Source organism: Mustelus asterias, chromosome 7 (genome assembly GCF_964213995.1).
Source record: "Mustelus asterias chromosome 7, sMusAst1.hap1.1, whole genome shotgun sequence".
Classification (NCBI taxonomy): domain Eukaryota; kingdom Metazoa; phylum Chordata; class Chondrichthyes; order Carcharhiniformes; family Triakidae; genus Mustelus; species Mustelus asterias.
Genome location: NC_135807.1, coordinates 118,908,403 through 118,922,353, shown reverse-complemented (window position 1 = coordinate 118,922,353; position 13,951 = coordinate 118,908,403).

The window sequence follows — 13,951 nt, the reverse complement described above, 5'->3', positions numbered from 1 at the left end:
CCAATTTAAATACTTAAACATGACAAGATACAATTCTTAACTGTTAACCTATCTTTATTAGTTCCAATTCCAGCAAAATTCCTTTTATAGACTCAAACTCCTCTTCAGTTAGTGATACAGAGGCTTATGTGCTTGTACTTGTTAACAGTCCGAGAGTCTTTTGAACACCTCTGGAGAGAGAGAGAGACAGAGGGACACCTGTCTTCTAACACTCAAACAGCAGCTTCCGGAGAGAGGTAGAGACACCTTTTGTTTATTTTAAGATGAAGCGGAAACTGATTATTTAAAAATCAAACAGAATTGTATGTTTTCCCTGCAAGTTTAGCTCTGCCCGTGCGTGTGACTCTGCCTCTGCCAATCAACCGAATCACAACCCTACTCTGAAACCCCAGGGGAGAAACCAAAATGAACAAAAATGCATTAACTCAGGCTAAAACATACACATCCCCAGCTAAAATCAATAAATAGCCCACATTCTCAGCATGTGAGCTGCCTAGTGCAGACAGATCGGCACTGTGTAGAACAGACCTCAATTTGAAACATCCCCCTTACAAGAAACATGATTAAAGGCACATTATCTTCACAATACCCTCAGCACTGTGTACAACTGAAGATTAAGCTGGCTGGACATATCAGAGAATCAATGCTGCAGGAGACTGCACCTAGATAACAACTGAGGTTTGTGCCTTCATTGAGGAAGACCTCAGACCTTGCAGGACTGCTCGCCAGGCCCTGCCAATAGCCATTAAAGTCATTGCGGCCTTGAACCTTTTCAACTCTGGCTCATTCCAAAGATCAGCAGTGGACTTTGTTACCTCTCCTTCAGCAGTACAGCATTGCATCTAGTAGGTCACCAATGCTCTATTGGTGAAGGTGGATAGTAAATTTGGGGCTTCACAGGCAGAAAGGACAATGGGATTTGTTCCCGTTGTTGGACTGCCACTGGTGCAGCCTATTATTGAATGCACCCATATGGCTATCAAATTGTTGAGTGAATGGCCAGTGAGATTCACAAGCACGAAGGACTTTTATTACTTAAATGTGTAAATGTGACCACAACAGAAGCTTTACGTATGCACGTACGTGTCATCCTAACAGCTGTGATGATACCTTCATCTTCTGGTAATCGAAGATACCGTAGCTCTTTGTATCACCACTAAAACTCCATAGATGGATTCCCAGGGACAAGGCTACTCAACTCTGAGACCAGACCTGCCATCAACTGACTAACCTCACCAGGCAACTACCTGTTCAGGTCCGACTATTCCCTGAGCCACCTCCTCACATACCCAACTACTCCCCTCACCCACCTGTCACCCTACCCACCTCAACCAACAGACAATCTACCCACCTACTACCCTACCTACATGCTACCTCACTCACCTGCCACCCTACCCATGTGCCGCCTCATCCACCTGTCACACTACGCACCTATCACCTCACCCACCTGCCATCTCACCTCTGCTAGTTCATCCACCGTGCTATTGACTCACTTACCTCACCCACCTATGCACCCTACCCACTCACTCATTCATCCACTCACTTGTTCGCTAACTTTCATTCATTCACTGATGTTCCCACTGGACATTTCACCGTACCATATGGCAGCTGATGCCTAAGAAAGGGACATGTCCTGTCTTCCCCTGATTCTGGAGTGTGCCAATTAGTTATCAACTTCAGGGATAATTGCAGGCTGTGACTATTCCTTCCTGGAGCAGGGCCAGGACCCAACAATGGTTTCCACATCAGGATCCTGACCCCAACTAAATATCCTGGCCCACCTTTCGAAAGAATTACAATATTATGGCATCACACTCAGAAGAGTCTACCAAAATGCTTCGTTGTTATTCTGACTGAAATCACAATTTAGACTTTGTCACTAAATATAAAATCAACTCCTCCTCCCATGCCTATTCCTTATTTCATAAACTCTCCACAATGTGCTGTGTATTCGGCTATTGGGTTGTATCCCAAGAACTGACTCCACGAACAGGGGGCGGGCGACACAAATAATTATTTACAGGTCTTACTTGCTCCGCACTCCAACTCCTACTGACCCCCCAGAGCAGTCCGTGGCAGATCTCCGAGCATCCATGACCGTTCCCTTAAAGGGGCTACGCCCCCAAAATTCATAAAACAGTGTACTTTATCTAGGATGTTGCTTCTCAAGAGAGAAGGTTCTGCACATTTCCTAGAGTGCGCAACCGTCTACTCCAAAGCCCCATTAAAGAAGAAAATCATTTCATTAAATAACAGGTATCAGGATATCCCTAGACTGCACAGCCATTGGCTACTGCCAATATTGAAATGTAGGCAAGTACAGCAACCAATATATGCACAGCTAGGTCCCATCAAAATCAATGGGATAAGTGATCAGTTATCTGGTTGAGTTACACTGGTTGTGAGATAAATATAGGTCAGGGCACAGAGATGCCCTTCTTCCAAATTAACATTAGGTTGTATACATCCACTTCACAGAGGAGAGAGGGCACCAATTCCTCTGTCATCTGAAAGCCAGGCTGCCAACTGTAAGGTTGCTAAATGTATTCATCATATGGTCTTCCTCCACGCTCCAGTCATTAGTCACCAACGCTTCCATCCTTATGATGTTCTGCCTTAGAAAGAAAAAGATTTATTACCCAACTGCATGATGCTTATCAGCCAAGCAACCTTTTTCTTCCCTTATTCAATATTTTCCAATATCTGGTCAAGAGGAATTGTAATAATTCTTGTCCAGCTGTTTAAGGAGCATGTTTATTTACAGGTAAAGGCTATGCAGAGGCTTGCAGCCCCATGGCTGCTGCCAGCTCTTGAGAAGGTTCCGGAACAGAAACCCAAGCATACCCAACCCTGCTCTCTGAATGGTTCCCCAGGTCATGTGACCCTTACTCTGCCACTTGATTCTTAAAGGGACAATCACCGCAGAAAGGTTCAAAGAAAATGGAATATCTTGATGATTTTCTACAGGGTTGCATATCACAATATCTTGGAGGTTGATCTTCAATTCATGGAGATTTCAGGCCACTCCTGGAGCATTGGTCACCCTATCTGAAAGGTCCTCCAAACTTTGCAGTTCCCTTTTAGCACGTTAAGGTGTCAGCCTTGTGTGCTCAAGTCTCTGGGGGTTAGCTATACCACGTGCTGCAGTCCATGTGGTGTAGGTACACCCTCAGTGCAGTTAGGGAAGGAGTTCCAAGATTTTTACCCAGAGGCAATGAAGGAATGGTGAAATATTTCCAAGAAGCAGCCTTGCACCTGTTTCTGGCAGGCCAGCGGGAGAAGCTATTTACAGGCCCGCCTGAGAAATGCATCAAGAAGTAGCAGAATAGTTATTCTGCTATTCAATTAAATCATGGCTAACCTGTATCTTAACTCTCTCTGGTCACCTTGGTTCTCTATCCTCAGCACTATTACTGAACAAAAATCAAGTTTGAAGTTTTCAATTGACCCCAGCCTTATTAACATTTTGGGGGAGAGGGTTCTGGACTTACACCGTTCCTATGTAGAAATGTTTCCTGACCTTATCTGAACAGCCCAGCTCAAATCTTTAGGTTATTCATTTATTTTTGTACTTTCCCACTACAGGAAAAGTTTTTATCTCCATCTACTCGATCAGATCCTTTTATCATTGATAGCATCTCAATTGGATCATGCCTGAATCTCCTGTATTTAAGGGAATACAAACTCTTTCAATTAACGTAATATTCAAAAAATCCACTGCAGGAATCTTCCGGAACTTCTTTTGAAGATATTTCATAGAGAGATTATAGCCGGATTTCTCTGCAAGCTCACGCCCCGCTACTGCTACCAGCGAGAATGGAGAAGTTGACCATCAGCCAAATCTCCATTCACTGCAGCGGGGACGGAGAATCCCAGCTGCTGAGGAGGTCAGAGAACCCAGCCGTACATTTTATTTTTGTAAAGTCACATTGAGAAATAATTTTGGTAATATACAGGGCAGAACTTTACAGTCCCCAGCCTGCCCAAACTCAGACGTAATTTCATGTTTAGTTGGTCTGGGTCTTGGGCAACAAACCTGCCCATTCATCTATTAAGGCCTTATTAAGGCATCTCTGCCACTTTGTGCACCCTGGCACTAATGCCTCAGTGCGCTGCTTCTCTGTCAGCCGGTTCTATGGTGACTGCGATCTCCAAAGCTGCAGTTCTTCAAAGTCTCTGCTGAATTGCTTCCTGCTGGAGGCCACATACAAGCTGATCCCGCAACATATCTTGCAAGAAAGCCCCAAAGTCACAGTGTTCCGCCAGGCTTTTCAGGGAAGCCACAAATTTAGGAATGGTCTCACCCTCCATCTGGTCCCTCTTATAAAATCTAAAACATTGCTCAATCAGGAATGGTTTTGGTGCGAAGTGCCTTTCCAGTACCCACACAATTCTTAAAAGGATTTCTCTGTTGATTTCTCACGCTGGAGAACTCATCTAAAAATTTAGATCAGACGTCCAAAGTTTTACTTCCCATTGTGCTCACAAATACCAGTATAAAGAGGTTGTCTGCCACCCCTATCGTGGTGACCGAAATAATGAACCATTTGATGTAGGCCGTCCATGACACAGTTTCTTCATCAAATGTCCCTATCATTCCAAATATTCCCGCCATTTCTTTTCTGCCCCTAACTAGGCCCGAAGCCTGATTTTCCTATGCTGGCTCCTGCGCTCGCTTCTCCTGGCACGCTCAGTATTGCAATCACCTGATGACCAAATATTCCTCCGAAAACCCACAACCAGATGTCGGTGACAGTCACGGAGACCAATTTGCAACCATTGACGGTTCCCGAGTTCATCCACTCGCTGTTTCCAATTACACCTCTGACTCCCATGGTCTTACCCGTCCTGCAAGGGTTTTTTTCTTTACTGTGCACTGTGGATCTCCAGACTGTCCATATTGAAGGTCCCTGTCCTTCTCTTTACAAGCCATCGAATACTCCAACCTTCATCGCCAGTGTTAAATTCCTTAGTACTGAGGTGTCTGCTCAAGAACTACTCCACAGCCAGACATCAAGGAACATAAATCTTTATTCAGTCTACTCGCTCCACACTCCAAACATTCACTGCCCTCTCAGGATGGTTCCCAACCAGCTCACCCCACACCCCAGGTCACATGACCCATTCCCTTAAAGAGGCTATGTACCAACATACATAACACTTTCCACTTGCCTGAATGAGTACAGCTCCAACAACACTCAATAACACGGTCATTGGATCAAAAGTAGCTGCAGAGCGAGCCTGAAGCGGCAGCCCGATGGGTGAGGGAGCCTGAGCTGGTCGGCCTGGGGATTTTCTTTTTCAAGGGCACAGTGGTTAGCACTGCTCCCTCACAGTGCCAGGGACCCAAGTTCAATTCCGGCCTTGAGTGACTGTGTGGAGTTTGCACATTCTCCCTGTGCCTGCGTGGATTTCCTTCAGGTGCTCCACAATCCAAAGATGTGCAGGTTAGGTTGATTGGCCGTGCTAAATTGATCCTTAGTGTCAGGGGAACTAGCAGGGTAAATGCATGGAGTTACAGGGATGCAGCCTGGGTGGGATTGTTGTCACTACAGGCTCGATGGGCCGAATGGCCTCCATCCGCACTGTAACGATTTTATGAGTCTATGAAAAACCTGGAGCTCAATCCAGAATAGCTCTGAGGGCATACCTACACCACAAGATGTGCAGAGGTTTAAGAAGGCAACTCACTACCATCTTCTCAAGAGCACTTAGAGATAGGCAATAAATGCTGGCCTCGCCACGAGCCAATGATTTCCACATTCTGTGGATGAATGATAAAAGAGCAGCTCAACGTGTCCTGCATGTCTTAGCAGCTATCGCTTGCTGAAGCTTCAGAGCTGCCAGTCATCTTAAGCAGGCAGCATCAGGAGTCCACCCACTGTCCCCCATGGTGGGCCTCCAGGCAACTTATTAGGAGGCTGCCTGCTCTAAAACCACCAAGCTGTACCTGCCGCTGGCAACTGCGGGCGCTTTCCAATCCACGTCGGGTTTCTGAAGCTTGTGGTAAAATACAACCCCGTGAGTCAGAGAGAGGACTACAGTGATAATGTCCAACCTTTGCCTGTACCCTGACAGGAACATTCATCAGCAAATCTCGAACTCCTTCATCCTAATTCAATAAGGAACTATCCTTAAGGAGTTAACACCCTTTATATGGCCAAGATTTAATGGCATCTGAGTTGGTTTTCTTCAAGTTGTCTTACGTCAAACACTTTGGATTGTATGAGAATTTACTCCATCAATCTTCCTTCAGAAACTGTACAGAGTGAATGAATTAAGCCTTTCTTGCTGGACAAAGAAAGACATCAGACAGCAAGGTCATGAGCATTCAATCATTTAATCATCAGCTCGCTAACATTTAAACATCAAGGAAGCAAAAAATTGGTAAATTGGATTAATTCGGAAGAGATCACAAAGGCAACTCAATTATCAGAATTAATATTGTGGGGAAAATATACTTTGCAAAGAAGTAATGAACAATATTTCAGATATCAACATGGTAGAATAGAGGATTAGGATAAGAGGGATTGTGCTACTGTTACAGTGGTGGGGAGGAGAGTGAGGAGTCGGGAATGGGAGAGGGGGAGGGAGTGGCGGCAGGCAAAATAAGGGAGAGAATCAAACCATAAAAAGACAAGTGCAGTTGGCAACATTTTAGATTACCAATCAGATGTAGTCTTGTTGGAGAAAAGAGAATATTCCTAAGTGTGAAAAATGTTAGGATCAGAAGAGATATACTGAATTTGGGGGGAAAAATATGAGAGATATATTAAGTCTCTGTAATAAGAAAATTTGGAGGAAATATATTCCAAATAGTTCTGAGACCCTTGGGCTTGTTAGTTGAAGTTGCTTGGGTTGAAGTCCAGAAATGGGAGGGAAGGGTCAGTGGGTTGACTGCACAAAGGTGAAAGAAATGTGAAAATGGAGAGATAATCTCTGAGCTCTTTGGTTAGATTGAAAACAATGTTCAGCATTGATACATCACCAGTGTAGTGGAGGAAATCCTCAGATAATTGGCAAAGAATGTTCTGCATAATCTATAAAGATAGAAATGTTTAATGGGGTCTACAGCAACCACTAAATATAGTGGCCCAAATTATGCTAAATGTATATTTGCAAAGGAAAAGACACAGCAATTAAATGGACACTAAAAATGACCAATCGGGGCAATTAGAGAAACTTAAGCTTTGCACCCCAGAAAAAATATGTTGGATCTTTCTGTTGTAGGGCAATATTAGGGATCATGTCTTTTATATTTTAATTTGTATGTCTATTCATATTTTATTTAATTTCGGTGCAATACATGCAGAGAGCCAGGCCTCACCAGAGGGAAGGAAAGTGTTAACACAGCAAGCTGGAGCCTGCTCTGCCGGCAGATAACGATTAACACATGCTATCAACTTTTGATGTGCAGGAGATCGTTCCGAATTATCACCACAATGGGAGAACCGCCATTAAGACAGCCAGGCTCCATATAGTCTAGGGAGGGCATAGTTTTCTGTAAAATACGATCACCGCGCAGAGGAGGGAACGGTTAACAATCATTGTAAATCGGTTCGGCAAATACAACGCTGTGACATTATGATTGGGTAAACAGAAATGTCCAGAGAACTGATTAATGGAGTTGTACTGAACAATGCAGTCTGCATAACAAGATTAGAAGAACCATCTTGTATCCAACTCTAGGAATTAATATGCTAATGTAAACCTTTGTGACTCGAAAAAGTATAACAATCTGTGCAAAATCTACCAGGGTCAAAGAAGTTTGCAGGAAACCTGAGATTTCGGACCAGAGTCCAGCTCTCTCTCATGCATGTGGAATAAAAACTTCTCTTGAAGTTCGACATGGTCTCCAAGGCTCGACTCATTTTATTTCCCTCCTACATTATGAACAGATGTTAATTAATAAATTGATGTGGTAAATCCAGAATATTACTTCAAAATGCACTCATGGAAATGGAGCTATCGGATATGAATGAAAAATATATTTGAAAACCTTCATTCATGAGCAATAATCTAATAAACAAAGCAATGAATGGAAAAATCATAGAATCCCTACAGTGCAGAAGAGGCCATTTGGCCCATCAAGTCTCCCTGGCCCTCTACCCCACCCTACCCCTGTAACCCCACACATTTCCCATGACTAATCCATCCAACCTACTCACCTTTGGACACTAAGGGTCAATTTAGCACGGTCAATCCACGTACCCCGCACATCTTTAGAGTGTGGGAGGAAACCGGAGCAACCAGAGGAGACCCATGCAGACATGGGGCTAACGTGCAAACTCCACACAGGCAGTGACCCAAGCCGGGAATCGAACCCAAGTCCCTGGAGCTGTGAGGCAGCATGCTAACCACTGTGCCGCCCATATGCTAGTGTTATTCAAAACACAATTAGATATCATTATAGTTGATGGAAGATTTATTATATTAAAGGTAATAGCTTTGATGATGGTCCACATATCCCTTTCCGATCCATGATTTTCCCTGTGTCCCTATCTTCTACCTCAGGGCAAGCAGTTGTTTAAGTGAAGATTATCAACTTATCTCATCTCATCAAATTCCCTGTGGGTAAATCAAATTAATTTCAATTATCAGAAGAATATTTGTACACATGATTGTTTCATTCCTTATTGTCTGCCCTTTAGCATTATAACAGGAGGGTTATTTTACCATTCTTGAGTACATTTTACCGTTTCTTTAACGGTACCATATTTTTTCCCCATCTGTTTCCAGTCCTATCCTGAAGTTTAATGGAACACCAGGACCACTGGGGCAAAATTTCTGTATGAATTTTCTGACCTCCTGTCATAACATCAGTGGCAGCTCAATATAAAAAGTGCTATTCCTCTGGGGTTTCCTTTGCACTGATGTGAACAGCTCAACAAACCCACACTGGAGTTCCTGGTGATTTGAACATTAGGTTACCTCTCTCTTTTAATAACTTTCTTCAACTGGTTTGTTAAACTTTGCTTCCATATTTGATCATAATTCAATTACATGACACCCTGTTAACCTAAAAATGTCCCTTAGATGTGAAAATCAGGAAGAATATGATGTCCTCTTAATGCTAGCAAATGGGACAGTACAAAACAAAGCCTAATAGCCAATATCCCATTTCCTGCTACTGACCGGAATATAAACAAAGTATAAGAGAAATTCTGGGAATGCCGCCCTCGATATTCCACCCATTCATTTTCCTAAGAAATTCCTGCAAAAGCCTTGAACTTGGGACAACTGTTTGGGAAGAATTCCGGTATGGAAACACTACACATGTTAAGTAAAGAATGTTTGGATGAATCCATCATGGTTTACCTGACAGCCAGATTTTTTTTTACTCCATCCTTAAAATTATAAAATCAATGCTCAGAGTGGACCGGGCAAACGCAACTCCATTCCTTGTTTGCTCCAAAAACCAAATTCATAGAAAGCATTCTTTCTGGTTGTATCACAGCTTGATACGGCTCCTGCTCTGTCCAAGACCGCAAGAAACTACCAAGGGTTATGGATGTAGCCCAATCCAACACGCAAACCAGCCTCCCATCCATTGACTCTGTCTACACTTTCTGCTGCCTCGGAAAAGCAGCCAGCATAATTAAGGACCCCATGCACCCCGGACATTCTCTCTTCCACCTTCCTCCATCAGGAAAAAGATAGAAAATCTGAGGACATGTGCCAACCGACTCAAGAACAGCTTATTTCTTGCTACCATCAGACTTTTGAATGGACCTACCTTGCATTAAGTTGACCTTTCTCTACAGCCTAGCTATGACTGTGACACTACATTCTGCACTCTCTCCTTTCCTTCTTCATGAACGGTATGCTTTGTATAGTGCGCAAGAAACAATACTTTTCACTGTATACCAATACATGTGACAATAATAAATCAAATCAAATCCAATCCAATTCATGGTCCCCACAAGAGATACGAAACAAAATCCAAGCTGACAAGATAAGGCACTGCACCCCATATTGGGCTTGATCTGACGCTTGATCTTAGCCAAAAGGCCTGGACTGGCAGCCAGATGTGTGGCTGATGGAGGCATTAGTATATCTGACTCCACTTCCACCCCCTCAGATGTTGAGCTACCACGACGCAAGCTGTTTCTATGTTACAAAGAGTGACAGTGAGGAAGTTGAGACACAGGTGGGTATACCCCAAGCCACTTGCGAGTGATTGCAGGAAGTGGCAATTGACGGTGGAATTAATGTTTTCTGGTTGACAGGTCGGACCATGTAAGTGTTATCCATTCTCTATGGCTAACCACAAAGTTGCATCTTTCTGCCTTTGGAGTCCTCCTAGTTGGTCATTTTCAATAAACAATCACTCCCTGTTGTGCTCTCACATCTTGTACCCTTGTGAAATGCAAAGAGATTGCACGCTGACTGCCAAAATTCAGGGTAAAACAACACTTAATTGCTCGTTATATTATTTACGTGCCTTCCCAACAACTGTACAGGGATTTCCCACTCACCTTTGCACCTGTCAGGGTGACAGCTGAAAGGGGACAGATGGGATCTTGACTCAACACCATTGTTTGGGGATTTTAACTCCCTTTCCACACACAGATTTGCTTCCCCTTGGCTGTATTTTCTTTTATATATTGGTACCTTTCAGTACTTTATTTCTAATTAAAGAAGCCAATTCAAATTAAGTCCAATCATGAGGGGCAAACAAGATCCAAGCTGACAAGACTTTGCATCCCATCTTGGGCTCGATCAAACAAGATCTCAGCTGGGACAGAAGATTGGACGAGAAATGTTCTGCCCTCGACCTGGGAAAGCACAAAGGAGCCAAGTGGCAATCGGGTGGTGATTGGCAGCACATGGAAGTTGTGGCTCTTACTTTCTTCCGGTTCAGGGCATTGACCTGAAACATTGGGGAAGATTTTCTGGCCCCGACCAGTGCCGGGATCGTCCGGTCCCGCTGAATGTCAATGGACCTTTGACTGGCCCACTGAATCTTCTCCAGCGGGTCCTGCTACAGCGGGGCTGGAAAACTGCAGCCAGTAACTCTGTTTCTCTCTTCAAAGTCGCTGCCTGAAAGCATGAGCCTTCCCAGCATTTTCCCTCTTTTTGTTACTTTATACCATTCTTTTTTTTACTCATGAGTTTTTTAGTTAAGTTTAATGTTCTTTGCAAGGTAAGCAAAGACAATCTCCACAGATTTTGCCTGGAGATACTGAAAAATATAATAAATCAGTGTTGATGTATTCATTCCTTACAATTTCTGACGAGGTGCTCAGATAGGCACTTATAATTTTCATTTGTGCGTGTGCGTGTGTAAAGTGAGCGATAAAAAGGATAGCCTGTTTCCCCACAATATTTCACTGATGAACTCAAGGAAGTCTTCATCTATAATACTAACCGCAGTGGTGTATCCTTGAGTGAAATGAACAAAGCAAATAAAGATGGATTTAAGCTTTCTCTCGCAGCCGCAATAAAGAAAAGACGCTGACAGTAGATTCAATTAAATATGGAATTGAATTCACTTCTTCAATATGGGAAAAAAAATCTCTTCATAAAAGCACACTGCTAAGGGTGCAGCAGAGATGTGGATTGGTTGAAAATGAGAATGAGAAATGATGGAAATATTCCAGTTCACATTGAGGAAGCAAACTGTTAAATTTTACAACGTTGGTCCACGTTATAAATTTCTCATTTGAGTCTAGACCAATGCTTTTTGCCTCCACAGAAATAGAACTTCTGCTGTTGCACAAATTGACTTCTTCCCAAGTGTTGCGGGTGCGAGTAGGGTGAGAACCAGAGAAAAAAACCTACTTCCATCTCAGGTGGGAATATGGAGAGGGCCTCCATCAGGAGGCCCCTTTGGGACCTTGGAGCTCCAGCCCTCCCTCACTCCCCTGGCTTACCACATGACATCATGATCCCAAACCTCCAACCTCCCGGGGTGGCCCCTACTCTCTGGCCCCCAGGACTTATCATTACAACAGTCCTGGGATTTTGTTCCAGGCAGAGAGCTGCAGTACTGCTTCCAACCACTGCAACGCTTTGCCTGGCTGAGTTGGAAACCCAACGGTCAATCTGATTAGCTGACTTTTCTCGTGGGAAGGACTCCAAGGGCAGATGGAAGTCATGCCCACTGTTACTCAAGTGAGCATTAAATGGCGGTGGGTTTCTGAGAGTCAGTGCTAACACCTTATGCTACCTGTCAGGTCCAGATATCATAAAGGCTACAATATTCCCTTTCCAATGTGACTGCATCACTCATGACTTACAAGTCATTCCGTTTTTTGTTTGTTTGTTTATAAATGATTTTTTGAGGCATTGTGAAAGGGTTAAAAATCTTCCAAATTTAAAAATCACACAGGCTGCTATGAAAAAAAAAATCTTCTGATAAGAACCTTCACAGATAATCACCAAGGCCATTAGTCTGGGAAAATTCATTCATACGTAATCAGACATACGTAACTGGAAAAAGGGAGTGATATACAGGCACATGTGCAAGCTGAGACCATGATAACTTGTAAAAACAATGATGTATTAAGTCTTCATGCTGATTGGATATTATAATGAGTAAGCATAAGGTGATTGTGATTGGTATATGCTAATTACTTGTCATCGAATTTGAAACTATAATTGCTTGTGTATTTCTGAATCCTCCACTCTGGCCTGTTACAACCTGTGACCTTCCAGGGTCTGAGCTATATAGCTCGATTAAAACAGTTTAAGAGAACTCCGTGACTTGGTCTGGTTACTTGAAGGGTAAAGTCATGATCAATTAGAAGGCTGACATCAAAGCCCACAACACATTGGAACAGTGCTCAATGAGCACAGATTATCCATTGGCACCTCCTCCGATTTTTACCACTGATTTTTATTTGAGCTCACTTTTCCATTAAGGTTAGCAGGCATAAATGTGAGGCGTTGTGACACTGTTGGATTTTCTATTCCTCACCAAAGCCCTGAAATCAGCTGCAGTTTCTATTTTGCCGGAGAACAGTGTTTAGGGTCCACTGAGAGATGCCGTAATTAAAGAAAGAGCTTCACACATATCTTTGAAACTGAGTAATACTGTTGAGCAGTTGCACACGTCCCTGGCAGACACAAAATGCGTGACTGAAAATTATTTTTTTATTGCGAGTAAACTTCATTTTATAATCTGATACCTCATAATATAGTTATGGTACCCAGAAGTATATATCATGCCAGATATTATATTAAATTTAAATTGACAGTTCATAGCATTCAGCAGCCACTGTGCTTTTACAGCTATGTTCACAGTCTATTCAGCAAATGAAAAAACGCTCCGAGATTTTTCTTTTGTTTTTCATTCCAACAACTAAATTAAAGAATTAATCACTTCAATCGGGTCTGGTATTAAAGGTGTATTACCTCTGACTGGGGAGCATGTCCAGACTGTCACGGAACTCCTTCTCTCACAACACTGTGGCTGCATCTATGTCACATGGGCTGTAGCGGTTCAAGAAGATGGCTTACCACATTTCGCTCCCCCCACTCAAGGGCCATTATGGATTGGCAATAAATACTATCCTTGCCAGTGACATTCATTTCCGAAGTACAAACAAGCAAAAAGATTCCTCAGATGAGCCCCAGTGTTTGGGTCTTCTCTGCTGGTAAATGTGATGTGAGAAAATACCTTTTCACGCATCAAGTGGTTCAAGGGGAGGTGATGGTATTATCACGAGACTATTAATCCAGAAACTCAGCTAATGTTCTGTGGACCTGGGTTCGAATCCCACAGATGGTGGAATTTGAATTCAATAAAAATATCCGGAATTAAGAATCTACAGATGACCATTGTCGATTATTGGAAAAATTCATCTGGTTCACTCATGTATTTTAAGGAAGGCAATCTGCTGTCGTTACCTGGTCAGGCCTACATGTTACTCCAGAGCTACAGCAGTGTGATTGACTCTCAACTGCCCTTGGGCAACTAGGGATGGGTAATAAATGCTGATGTGGA